A 13870-nucleotide genomic window follows, 5' to 3' on the forward strand; every position below is an offset into this window, starting at 1 on the left:
AACATATGCATATAAAGGTGTAAACTTCTGACAGAGCTGGACAGACTGGATGCAGGGATGATGTTTCCTCTGGCTGGGAGGTGGGTCTAGAACAAGGGCTCACAATCTCAGGATATGGGGTAGGCCATTTAGGACTGAGATGAGGAGAAACTTCTTCACTCAGAGGGTGGTGAACCTGTGGAATTCTCTACCACAGTGGACTGTGGAGGCCAAGTCACAGAACATATTTAAGAAGGAACTAGATTTCTAGATTCTTAAGGTGTCAAGGGGTATGGGGAGAGAACGGGAGTATGGCGTTGAGATAGAGGATCAGCCATGGTCATATTGAATGCTGGAGCATACTCGAAGGGCTGAATGACCTACTCCTGCTCCTATTTTCTACGTTTTTATGTTCTATAACGATGCCCACTGGTGTCAGGGCCAGAAAATCCCGCCCCCTATGGCAAACTTTACTTCTGCCCTCTTTCCTATGGTTGTGGTCCCAGGAAGGCAATAAAAAGACAACCAAAGCGCACTCTACCTCGAACACACCTGCATTTCTGGGTCCCGATTACCATCCAGGGCTCCTGGTACAGGCCTTCAGAACTGTTGTGTGTTACACCTAACAGGGTAGCAATAAAGCAGCAGGAATGGCGATGACTGCGTGGTCTTCCAAAAACAGCACCGGAAGGCTTTGTGACCCACAGGTTCGTATTAAATTCAGGTTTCACTTGTCTTTTTTTGGGTTTCCCTTGCCTGTACCGTCAATTCCTCCGCTCTGAGCGCTGAGCCGGTGATGTTGAGGGGAATGGAGACCAGGTGCAAGGCCTACTGCCAACTCCTTCTGGCACCCTCCCAGTAAACCTGGAGGCTAATGAGGCGAGAGGACAGGAATACTCGTCCCTGCCTTATTTGCATGCCTGGATTTTGTACGCACCTGTTGTAAAGGGGGCTTGTCGTTATGGGCCTCGGCCCAATAAACTCTCCTTCATGCATTCCCCAGGTGCACTGGGTAGGAAAATGACCCAAAAACGTGTCAGCTTATTGGAATTTCTGATAGAAACAAAGTTGTTGCTTGTTCTTAAACAAAGCACTCTCAGTGCTGAAACGAAAAGCTTGTGACACACAGACCCCAGCGACTTAGATCCAGCACAGTTTCTTTTAAAATAAATAAAATTTCAAAAATTGGAATTTAATAACGTAATCCTTTCTGATGTCTGGAATGTTTTACAAAAGCAGATCATTAATAGAGGCAGTTTCAGGCAATTTTGCGTAGCCAAGAATAAAATAAAGTTTGAATTTCTGCAGAGCTCACCCATGCACCTTTCTACACCTTTAGTCTTGATTATTCCAACTAATTTCTGGCCAGCCTCCCACATTCTACCTCCTGTAAACTCATCCGAAGTTCTGTTGCTGTGTCCTAACATGCACTAGGTCCTGTTACGCCCTTAGCCTTGTATTTGCTGATCTACGTTGGCCCCCTCATTTTAAAATTCTCGTCCTTGTTTACAAATCCCTCCGTGACTTTGCCCCTTCCTATGTCTGTAATCTCCTCCAGTCTCACAACCCACCTATTTCTGGCCTTTTGGGACAGAGATGAGGAGAATTTTTTTTCTCCCAGAGGGCTGTGCGACTTTGGAATTCTCTGCCTCAGAAGGTGGTGGAGGCGGGGCCATTGGATATTTTTAAGGCAGAGGTAGATAGATTCTTGTTAGGCAAAGGAATCAAAGGTTATCAGGAGGTAGGTGGGATTGCGGAATACGAACACATGATCTTATTGAATGGCGGAGCAGGCTTGAGGATCCGAATGGTCTACCCTTGTTCCTATTTCATATGTTCTTCTGGCCATCTGAGCACCCCTGAATCTCATCGCCCTGCTGTAGGAAGCTGGGCCTTCAGCTGTCAAGACCCTAAGTTCTGGATTTGCCTCCCTAAACGTCTGCACTTCTCTTCCTCTCTCTCCTTCTTTAAGGTGCTCCTTAAAACCTTTCTCTTTGACCAAACGTTTGGTCATCCACCCTTTAGAATGTCCCCTCCACATGCGGCTCATGACAAAGTCTGGTTTTACAATGCTCTTGTGAGGTGCCTTCAGATGGTTTCCTATATTGAAGGCGCCATATAAATGCAAGTTGTTCCAGTTGTTGTACTTCAATGATAAGATTCCAGTAACATTTAAGTCTGAGGTTCAGAATATTCTTGAATTTGTTTAATTCGAAGTTCGTTCCTCATCGCAAGGACCACCCTCTCCTTCCTGGCAAAAAGTATGAGTGCTGACAATTCATTGAGAAACATTGCAAACTCAGGGCGGAACCTTGTGCCCTCCCCCACGGCAAGTGTTTTGGCAGTGGGTGGGGGGGGCATTTAACCAGGCAGGAGGGTGGCAACCCTGTTGCCTTCCTGTCTCCACGTCGATTAAATACTTGGCAGGAAGGCTCATGGACAGCCAGCAGTTCAATTTAAAGTAATGGTTGAGATCTTCTGTTCCCGTGGGGAGGGGTGGGGGCCTCGAACTCCAGAGGGACCCCAGAAGATGCGCTGGGGATCCCCCAGATTCCCCCAGGCAAGGACTGCTTGGGAATTGTCCGGGTAGTTTAAACTTCCATTGGGCAAGTGCCCTGCCCCTGGAACCATCTGAAACTCTGATTTAAAATAGAGACTTTGAATGGTTCCGATTCACCGAGCAGAATAGTTATCCAGAGTAAGTTAGGATAAAACCACTTCAAACTCCTGGGTAACTATGGTTCTGAACCCTCCCACAACCCTCCCCCCACCACGCCACACACTGGGCTCCCGATAACTCCCCCTTGTCCAACCGACTACCCCATCCCGTGGTTACTGTCCTGAACCCCCACTCCCCCCATCTACCTCCACCTCCAACTTTCCCCCACCAGGACTTTTTCCCAACCCCCAACAACCCCTTAACCAAACCTCCCACCGCCTGACTACTCCCCACCCCCGTCAACTACCCTTCTGACCTCCTGACTACCCCACACCTGACTGACTGTTCCCACCCCGACCCATCGATCCCCCCACCCCTAACCACTCTCTACCCCTCTGCCCACCAACCGCCACTCACCCACTTACCCCCAACTACACCCCCACCCCCAACCACTCCCAACTCCCGATCACCCCCAAGACCCCCAACTACCCTCCTGACTTCCCGACTATCTTCCTGCCCCACGAACCACCCAGCCACCCGCACAAATACCCCTCGGCTGCCAACCCCCAACTATCCCTGCACCCCCAACTATCCCTGCACCCCCAGACCCCCAACGACCCCTGCCCCGAGCCCAGCCCCAATCTATCCTACCCACTTACCTTACACACTTACATTCTTACTTAAACCCGCCCTAGTGCCATAAAAAAGGGTTGTGACTTCGCTTCCCCCGATGCTGCTGCCCTGTCTGGAGCTGCTGTGCTGCACGTTTGTCACTAGGCCCAGGGTGGACGTTCAAGTGAGAAATGTGCAGCTCCCGACTTGGATGAGTAAAAAAGGAGCGGGGTGGCAATCTGACAATGATTGCTACTCCTTGGAAGTTCTGGGCAATATTTTGAGTTCACTTGTTCTATACCTTAACCAGCTTATTGATTATCAACCTGCAAATCCTTCCAACACATGTCAATGGCAGGCGGTAAGAGTGGGAGAGATTCCTGGTCAGTCATGTGATGGAAAGAATATTGGAGCCATCAACACCTTTAGCTCCAGGCTGCAACATGCTTGTAAAAGTGTACGTCGCCACGGCAACCCAGGCTCCCTGAGCGATCTGTAACACATCAGCTTATACATCTCTATAAGATCACCTCTCAGATTGAAATCATCATCAATCATGATACCAATGACACTGGGGTTTGACTTCCTGGATGTTCTCTGAACCAACCCCAGTGCTTGAATGTCTCTCTTGATGGCCAGAACTGGATGCAGTGTTTGGGGCACGTACTGGCCAGAGCACTGTGAAGTTTGATGATTACCTCCCCTGACCTATACTCTACTGTTTTATTATTTATTATTTCGCAAGTGAAAATCCCCAAGCCAAGTGATATTCTCCTCATTTGCTGAGTTTAAGGTGATTAGTCCACCATTTAGTCTATAGAGGGGACACTCCTCGGTAATGTGCAGCATTGTTTGTGTCTCTCCACAAGCCTTTCTTCATTTTTGCTTTGCACTGGCTGAACACATTTAGCATTGAGTCAACTAAGACCCCGTCAAAGACCTCTTTCAACTTAAACCCTCAACCATTTCAACACCATTCATGGTGCAGCGCGATGTCTCTTTTTGATTAATGCATTATGTCCATTTTGAAAAGCAGTAATTATTTACACTGCCATTACTATAATACATCATTTATTGAGTTCTCACCACAATCAAAATTGCAATGCCCAGTTGTAACTGCACTTTGCTTCAGCACTGAAGTCATTCCAAACAATCGTTTCATTCCTGCATTAGTCTTATCAATTAATTCATTCAGGCTGTGGATGCGAGTAGTTAGAACTCTGCCTTTTTTTTGTTCTTTCATGGGATGTGGGCGTCGCTGGCAAGGCCAGCATTTATTGCCCATCCCTAATTGCCCTTGAACAGAATGGCTTGCTAGGCCATTTCAGAGGGGGGCTAAGACCACATTGCTGTGGGTCTGGGGTCACATGTAGGCAAATTGATATGTTCACTTTACAATCCCCCAGCTCCAGAAATGGAATGGCTGAATATGATCTACTGCAGCGGCCAGCCAGCTTAAACTTGATTAACTCACATCAAATAAGTTCCAGTGCTGTGCAATCATGTGCCACAAACTTCTGACCTTGTGTTTTAGATTCAAATCCTCCTACTGCTTGAGCTACTTGACATCCGTTTTAATAAATTGTTATTTTGGTGCAGGAGCCAGGATGATCCACGCAATCAGTATACATCTTCCGAAATCCTTTTTATTCCATTTAAACTGATAGCAAACTATTTGTTCATAGTTGTGTTGGCGTGTCTTTCATTATCTTGGAGTGTGCAAAATAAATTCTCTTTTTAGTTAGCTTAGAAATACAAGCTATTTTGCTACTTTTAAACAGCTCTCATGCCAGTTCCAATCTGAGTGGCAGGATTGTGGCATCTTTTCAAGGTCTTTTCCCTGCCCAGATGAAGCAGTGCATATGTTCCACTACATAAGCATTATCACAGTTTACCACATTGATGAATCTTGTGATGTTTTTCCATCTGCACAAAAGAAATGGGTCAGAAACCTCGGTAGGTTCTTTGTATTGCACAACAGCTGCACCCTGACAGTTCTCTTGCATCAATTCCACTTTCCTGCACTCAGTTCAATACTTTTTCCCTTTGGGCAATTGCTAACACACATTTATAATTTTATTGATGGGGCTGGAGGGCGGAGGGAGATACGCAACAGTAGCTGTGAGCCCGTTGCACCTTAGCAAAGGCAAAATTCAACGTAGGATTACCAGGACTGCAGGGTGAATGTGCTCTGTTGAGGAGTTGGATAAGCCGATGGAAACTTCTCTTCCACAGATGCTTACAGTACAGAAACAGGCCTTTGGTTAGTTTGTGCTACACATGATCTCCACTCACTCTATTTCATCTAGCCCTATAAACATTGCCCTTCTATTCCATTCTCCTGCATGTCCATAACTAGCTTACCCTTAAATGCATCCTTACTATTCATCTCAACCACTCCATGTGGTAGAGCATTCTACACCATCATCACTTGGCTCATGGGCTCCTACTGTTACGACCGGGATGGGAAGAGTGCACAATTTATCTAGCCTCACTATTCCACAGGGCGTACTATTAGCTTAGAAGTTTGAGTCACTCACCAAAATGGCCAATTGTTTACCTTCACGACTGTTACCCAGAGTAAAGGAGACTTTAACGAGGCTTCTTTCAATAAACCACAAACTTATTAGTTCATTATAAATCCAGTCTTGTCAAATAGAAAGGCAAAGCTTATTACTATACAGCATTGAATATGGAAGTATACTAAATAACCTTTCAAGATACTCTAAGTCACACACACACACACACACACACACACACACACCAAAAATAAAAATAAAAATAGAGGAATTCTGCCAAAGGTTAAAAGTCAATGGTTCAAGAGCAAAGGAAAGATGGTGGAGTCCTTGAAATGGTGGCCAGGTTATACGGGTGGTCTCTCGGGCTGATCTACGAAACAGTTGATGAGTCTTGCACTGCTTTTCAGGTAGACTTGAGGAATACTTGCAGGCACTCTATTCTAACACATAGCAACTTAGGAGCAGCTTATATTCATTTCTGGCTGTGGACAGGCTCTGGACTGCAAAAAGAGTGCTGTCTTCCTTTCACAGCAAAACCAAAACCAACTTTTTCTACACGGTTTTTCCAGGCATGGCTTTTTTCTAGAGCCAAAAATCACCATGTGATTCCTTTGTACACAGTCCACCAGGGTCAATTGGTTTCCAGCTTCTTTAAAACTGCTTATAGAGCCATAGAGCACAGCACAGAAAAGGGCCCTTCGGCCCATTGAGTCTGCTCTGGTCAAACAAGTACCTAACTATTCTAATCCCATTTTCCAGCATTAGGCCCATAGCCTTGTATGCCATGGCATTGCAAGTGCACATCCAAATACTTCTTAAATGTTTTGAGGGTTTCTGCCTCTACCACCTTTTTAGGCAGTGAGTTCCAGACTCCCACCACCCTCTGGGTGAAAAAATTCTTCCTCACATACCCTCTAAACCTCCTGCCCCTTACCTTAAATCTATTGCCCCTGGGTTATTGATTCCTCCACCAAGGGGAAAAATTCCTTCCTGTCTACCCTATCTATGCCCCTCATAATTTTATACACCTTAATAATGTCCCCCCTCAATCTCCTCTGCTCCAGGGAAAATAGCCCCAGTCTATCCAATCTCTCCTCATTACTAAAACTCTCCAGCCCAGGCAACATCCTGGTAAATCTCCTCTGCACTCTCTCTAGTGCAATCACATCCTTCCTATAATGTGGATTCCAGAACTGCACGCAATACTCTAGCTGTGGCCTAACCAGCGTTTTATACAGTGCCAGCATAACCTCTCTGCTCTTATATTCTATGCCTTGGCTAATAAAGGCAAGTATCCCATATGCCTTCTTAACCACCTTACTACCTGTCCCGCTATCTTAAGGGACTGGTGGATATGTACACCAAGGTCCCTCTGACCCTCTGTACTTCCCAGAGTCCTACCATTCATCGTGTGTTCCCGTGCCTTGTTTGTCCTGCCCAAGTGCATCACCTCACACTTATCTGGATTAAATTCCATTTGCCACTGATCAGCCCATCTGACCAGCCCGTCTATATCCTCCTGTAATCTAAGGCTATCCTCCTCACTAGTTACTACCCCACCAACTTTCATGTCACATGCGAATTTACTGATATCCCTCTTACATTCAAGTCTAAATCATTTATATATACCACAAACAGCAAGGGACCCATCATCGATCCCTGTGGAACCCCACTGGACACAGGCATCCAGTCACAAAAACACCCCTCAACCATCACCCTCTGCTTCCTGCCACTCAGCCAATTCTGGATCCAATTTGCCAAATTGCCTTGGATCCCATGGGCTCTTACCTTCGTTATCAGTCTCCCATGTGGGACCTTATCAAAAGCCTTGCTAAAGCCCAAGTAGACTATGTTAAATGCACTGCCCTCATCTACACACCTGGCCACCTCTTCGAAAAATTCAATCAAATTGGTCAGACATGACATCCCCTTAACAAAACCATGCTGACTGTCCTTGATTAATCCCTTCCTCTCCAAGTGTAGATTAATTCTGCCCCTCAGAATTGCTTCCAATAGTTTCCCTACCACTGAGGTTAGACTGACTGGCCTGTGGTTCCTTGATTTATCCCTTCCTCCCTTCTTGAATAACAGTATCACATTGGCTGTCCTCCAGTCCTCTGGCACCTCTCCTGTGGCCAGAGAGGTATTGAAAATTATTGCCAAACTATGGCTTAATTACCCTTTCTTGTAAAAGGATGTTTTTCCCAGGAATAACAATCAGAGTCCCGCATTAACCCTTTGTCTTTTGAAACACAAATTCTCCTAGAATGTTCTTAGTCCTCAAAGATGAACTATTTTCTGTGATTAAAGTGTTCGTGACACCAGTCAAATGATCAGACCTTCTGGCATTCCACTGAAGGTGCTTGGGCAGACTTCAGCCTCTTTATTGCACAGGGTGTGTCACTGACATACTTTTCAATCTAGTTTCTACCCCACTTATATTTCATAAGCTTCTGACAGAGGCACATACACTCGGCTGTGGTATGTATTGAACCAGACAAAATAACAAAAAGGAGCCACGGTGCACATTCAGAATGTCCGACTGTGAAAATCTGTGCCATGTGTCAGCAATTCGCTTTGCCAAGAAAAACAAAATTTATCCCAAAATTCAACTTCGTGACACCCATACAGTGAGTCACGTAAAAATCATTCAATAAATCAAGTGTTATTGATTTTTAAAGCAGTGTAGCAAATTAGATTGCTGATTCAAACAAAATCTGTTTTCTTTCTCTAATCTGAATAAAGATTTTTTATTTTTTAATTGTTAACTAAAGTTGAATTTATAGCAAGCCCTCAATTTCCTCTGAGGCCAGTTGACTTGATGTGAGTTGGGGTCAATGTCAACAAAGCTTTGGCTCTGCTGTATCTGATAGTGAAAATTGGAACAGGAGCCAGGCTGCATTGGGGACGAGAAAGGAGCTTGCCCAACTTCCCTTCCTCCCTGCGGCCTCCCCTTCTCAAAAGTGCAGATTCAATCGTGGTGAACAAGATGGTCTGACAGTGCATCAAATTTTTCACGGAGAAGAAAATTTAGGCTTTCGTCTACTATTTATTTTTATAGAACAGTAAAACTGCTTAATTTAAGGGTTCTACTTAAACGGCATTCCCCTGTAAAGGAAAAGTACAATAAAACTCGCTAAGATTTCGAGATTTATTTGGTAGCAAGAACTTTGAGCATTGAGCTGTCAAGTGAAAGCAGCTCAGATTCATAACCACAGTTACCTACAATGGTGCAGCGGCAAATGTACTAAAAATAGAACTGATACTCTACTTACTGAACCTTGTTTTGTGTGGAACAATTTGATAAGTATTCCACTGCTCCTGAAGAACTGTGGTCACTTTGCTCATTCTTTATCACAGAATTCACTGCTGCTTTACTGACCGTTTTTACAACTATCCTGTCTCACTTTGGCCCTCGTCCTGAGTTACAATTGTCTGCCATAAATCTTGAACGTTTTCTTAGCCGTGAGGTGACTTTTTCTTTCCCTGCTCTCTAAATTCTTTTCAAGAGCTTGCAAATGAAGCAGGGTGCTTTTTCACCCCAGACATTTATTTATGAGTGGACCATTCAGTGACTTAATTTAATTCATGAAGGTCCAGGCGGCATTCTACAAAGTTAGATGTATTTTTACGCTTCACTTTTAAAATGTGCATAAACTGAAAATGATTTAACCGTGTTCACCAAATAATTTTAAATGCCTCTAAGACATATTTGCCAAAAAAAGGATAAATGCTTGGGAATATGAAGGGGAAAGAAAGCCATCAAATAATTCGTGGCTTGAATCTGTGAAGAATATGCAAAATTCCTTTATCTAAAATATTGATTTGTACAGGAACTTTAGAGCATTTCCTCTTTGCAAACTGCACAAGATGAATTCTCTTTTATCAATTTTAGCTATTATTTGGTCAGGGTTCATTTATCATGAAGCCTTCGCGATATTTACTAGGGTATAATGAACCATAGGAAATTCATAGATAAAAACAAAAAACTACTGCGGATGCTAGAAATCCAAAACAAAAACAGAATTACCTGGAAAAACTCAGCAGGTCTGGCAGCATCGGCGGAGAAGAAAAGAGTTCTGCTGAAGGGTCATGAGGACTCGAAACGTCAACTCTTTTCTTCTCCGCCGATGCTGCCAGACCTGCTGAGTTTTTCCAGGTAATTCTGTTTTTGCATAGGAAATTCTTGATTGGATAAAATAACCTTGCAGTGTTTTTTTAAAATTATTTTGTCATGGGATGTGGGCGTCACTAGCAAGGCCAGCGTTTGCTGCCATTGAACCGAGCGTCTAGCAATACCATCTCTGAGGGCAGTTAAGAGTCAAACACATTGCTGTGGGCCTGGAGTCACATGTAGGCCAGACCAGGTGAGGACGGCAGATTTCCTTCCCTAAAGTGTACCAGATGGGTTTTTACAACAATTGATGATACTTGTCATTGTCACCATGACTGAGACTAGCTTTATATTCCAGATTTATTAAGTAATTTAATTTAAATTTGCTATGAAAGCCGCATTTATCTGCTCCTCAGAAACAGAGGTCATGAACTCTGGGTCCTGCGAGCCTTTGGAGTTTCTGTGCATATGCAGACCAGGACCGGCCTGCACGTGCGCAGAGCTGCAGCTTGAAGCCCTTTGGGTCCAGGGCCGTCCCAGTGCACTTGTGCAAGGGAAAAGTGGGGTCAAAAGCCTGGTCAGGTGACTGGGAGCAGAGCACCATGAAAGACTAGTGTCCCAGGCAGAGGGCAGGGAGAGGGGACAGAGAGAGGTCCCAAAAGGAAGTCCCGGGTAGGGACAGAGACAGGGGAGAGAAATGGGCCCCAGTTAAGTTAAGGAAAAAGAGAGGAGCAGAGAAGCAGGCTTTAAACAGGAAAAAGGATGTGGGGAGCAGACTTTAAGTGCAGAAGGCAGCCAAAGATTGGTGACTCTGTGCTACAGGCCATTGGGGCTAAGAAACCCCATTTGGACTAGTAATGGTCTTCTCAAAATGACAGAAGATCTGAAGCTGTGCCTGTAATTTGGTTGTTAACTCAGGAATCCAGGTGAACAGAATCTCGGGAGATTGGAAAACCGCGAGGTGGGCCGCTGTTCCAAGTCTGGTAATTGAGGAAGGCTCAGGAGAAGCCCCAAAGATCCAAGAAGATACCAGGAGGTTGGTGACTGATACTTAGGCCACTGAAGCAAAACAGCCCTTTTGGAGCAGTAGAGTTCTGCCTGACGCAGCCGAAGATCTGGAGTTCTGATTGTGAGTTGCTGGCTGAGTGAATTCTCGGGAACCCAGGGGAACAGAATCTCAGGAGAAGAGTTTGAAACCCTGTGAGGTTATCCGTCATTAAAGCCATCTGAGTCAGTGAAACACTTGGAGATAATTCCAGGCGAGATCTTCAAAGGTGAAGATTGGAAACCCTCGTGAGAGAGACAGAGTTTCAGTGAGATTGGTTGATTCAGTGACATCTGGGTGGCTTGTTAAGAAACCCATGGAGCAGAATTTTGCCGTCGGCGAGCAGGGGGTGGGGCCCACTTGACACGGGATGATGTTGGGCGGAACCCCCGATGTCATTCCGCCCCATTTAAATTTTCAGGAAGGCGGGGGCACAGCAAAATCAGCTGCAGGCCCACTGACCTGTCACTGGCCAATTGAGGCTATTGACAGGATCATTTAACCAATTAAAGGACCTGCCCATCCAACCTTAAGGTAAGGAGCCCCGGCGGGGAATAGAAAAAACATGAAACCTCATCCAGCGGCGGGATGAGGTTTCATGCAGGGTGTTAAACATTATAATAAAGTTATTATGTAAATAATGAACATGTCCCATCTCATGTGACAACATCACATGAGGGGGACATGTTAGGGAATTTTTTTTTCCCCATTTTTAATATTGTTCAAAGTGTCAGTGATCTCCCTGAGGCTGCACTTAGCCGCAGGGAGATGTGCGCTTTATCGTGCGCATGTGCAAAAGAGCGCACTCGCACTTTTGGGGAATCCCCGCCCCCCCCACCCGCACAGGAAGCGCATAGCACTTCCCGGTGGACTTCACACTGGGCGGGCCTTAATTGGCCCCCCCACGTAAAATGGCGATGGGGCCCGCTTCTCCGGTGGGGATCGTCTCCCCGCCCGCCGGAGATTGGGTCAGGCCTGCCCGCCTGACAGGCAGAAAATTCTGCCCAGGGGCTGTGTTTTTGTTGTATTTGGCATTTATTGTGCAGCGTGGTGTGTTCGACCACAGTTTGCCTGTTAATTCATATGTACCTCATATTCACCCTGAATGTTAAAGTATAAGATAGGTAATGTAAAATGTTTTATATTTCTGACCTTGTACAATAAAGTTTATTTTTGTTTGTTCAAAATCTGTGGAATCTTGCGGCCTTATTCACTGGGCAACTGTCTTAAATCTCAAACTTTATCTACGTTAGACAAAAAGCTATTGGACCCTAACTGGATCTGCCCAACAACCTGGGGGTCTGGCCAAGGATCGATACAAATTCCACCAACAGCCGTGGTGGGATTTGAACCCATGTTCCCAGAACATTAGCCTGGACCTCTGGATTACTACTCCAGTGGCATTACAACTATACCACCATTTCCCCTGCCCATGGCTCTCTCCTGTGCATAAAATAAGAGTAAAGGTTGCATCTTCCCAACAGTATTGTCTCACAACTTAAGATATTCACAGAGCAAACAGCATTAGACTCAAGTTACTTAACAAATCACAATCAATTAAAGAAAATATTGTTTATTATATGGTCTGTCTAGCTGCTCTTGTTCAAGACATAGTAGTTTAAAGCTCAATAGCTCTTTGAAACTAATTATTTGCTTATTAAAAAATACAACTGTCTCTTAAAGATCAATAAGATTCTTCACCACAAAATATTTACTCTTGCAGCTCTTGATGGCTTAACAAGTTTGTCCAGTGAACAGCTGAGCTCCACAGACCAAAAGGGTCCAAAGTTCAAGTCTTGGTTTGGGCTAAGTTATCTGATTTAAGTCAAATTGGCGTAGAGTTACTACAATCAGTCTGAGTACACCCAGTATGACGACAGCGGGGTGGGGGATGGCATCCTCATTCACTGATTTCAATTCTGTTCTCAGTGACAGCTCCCAGTCACGATCCAATTCCCCCGACAAGCACATTGGATGACCATGTGATCATTACTATGATGTCCTCCATCATCAAATAGTACAGGGATGTAGTCAAAGCTCAACATTGGGGCAATGAGTTGAAAGGGAAACTGGCACCTGTGCTAAGCACCCGGGACAGAATATTACGCTTGGCGTACGGATACGCGCCTGACACGCCCGAGTGTGAAATGGTGTGTGATGACATAGGGCGAGCACCCTGATGTCATCGTGCAGTCTCGCGATATTTCATTTCATATTTCATATTTGGCAATTAGAAGACCTATTAAGGCCATTAAGAAGCTAATTAAATTCAAATTTACGCTGCCTGTCCAACCTCACGGTTGACGGGCAGGCGAAAAGGCCAAGTGGCCTTTACATTTTTTAAGAAACCTCATCTACGGGTGGGACGAGGTTTCCTAAAGCAAATGGACATCGAATGAAAAAATTTATTTTTGAATTAAAAACGTGTCCCAGCTCATGTGACAGAGTCACATAAAGGGGACATGTTTTATGACAATTTTATTTCCTTTATTTTTGTTTTAAACAGCGCTTCATCTCCCTAAGGTAGCTCTGGTGCCTCTGTGCCTCAGGGAGATTGAAGCGCCCTTTCACGCGCATGTGCGAAGATGGCACTAGGGCCCGATCACCCTCCTCCTCCCGCTCACACGGGCAGCGCTGAGCACGGCCACTCACGTTCCACGCTGGGCGGGCCTTAATTGGCCCACCTACTAGAAGGGCCGAATGGCCTGTTTTCTGTGCTGTAGTGTTCTATGGTTCTATGTGAAGTCACGGTGCAGAGCCGATCACGGACGGCGGTCGGCTTCCTAACCGCTCCCCGACCACGCCCACCGAGCACCCCCGCCAAGGGCAAAATCCTGCTCCCCCCCCAAAAAAAAGGAACCAACGGCTTCGGGAGAAGAGGACAGGAAAGAAAAACAGACGAGTAAAAAAAGATGAAGCAAAAGGAAATCTGTCCCCAACAG

The sequence above is a fragment of the Cetorhinus maximus genome, chromosome 9, assembly GCF_964194155.1.
Source record: "Cetorhinus maximus chromosome 9, sCetMax3.hap1.1, whole genome shotgun sequence".
Taxonomy (NCBI): Eukaryota; Metazoa; Chordata; class Chondrichthyes; order Lamniformes; family Cetorhinidae; genus Cetorhinus; species Cetorhinus maximus.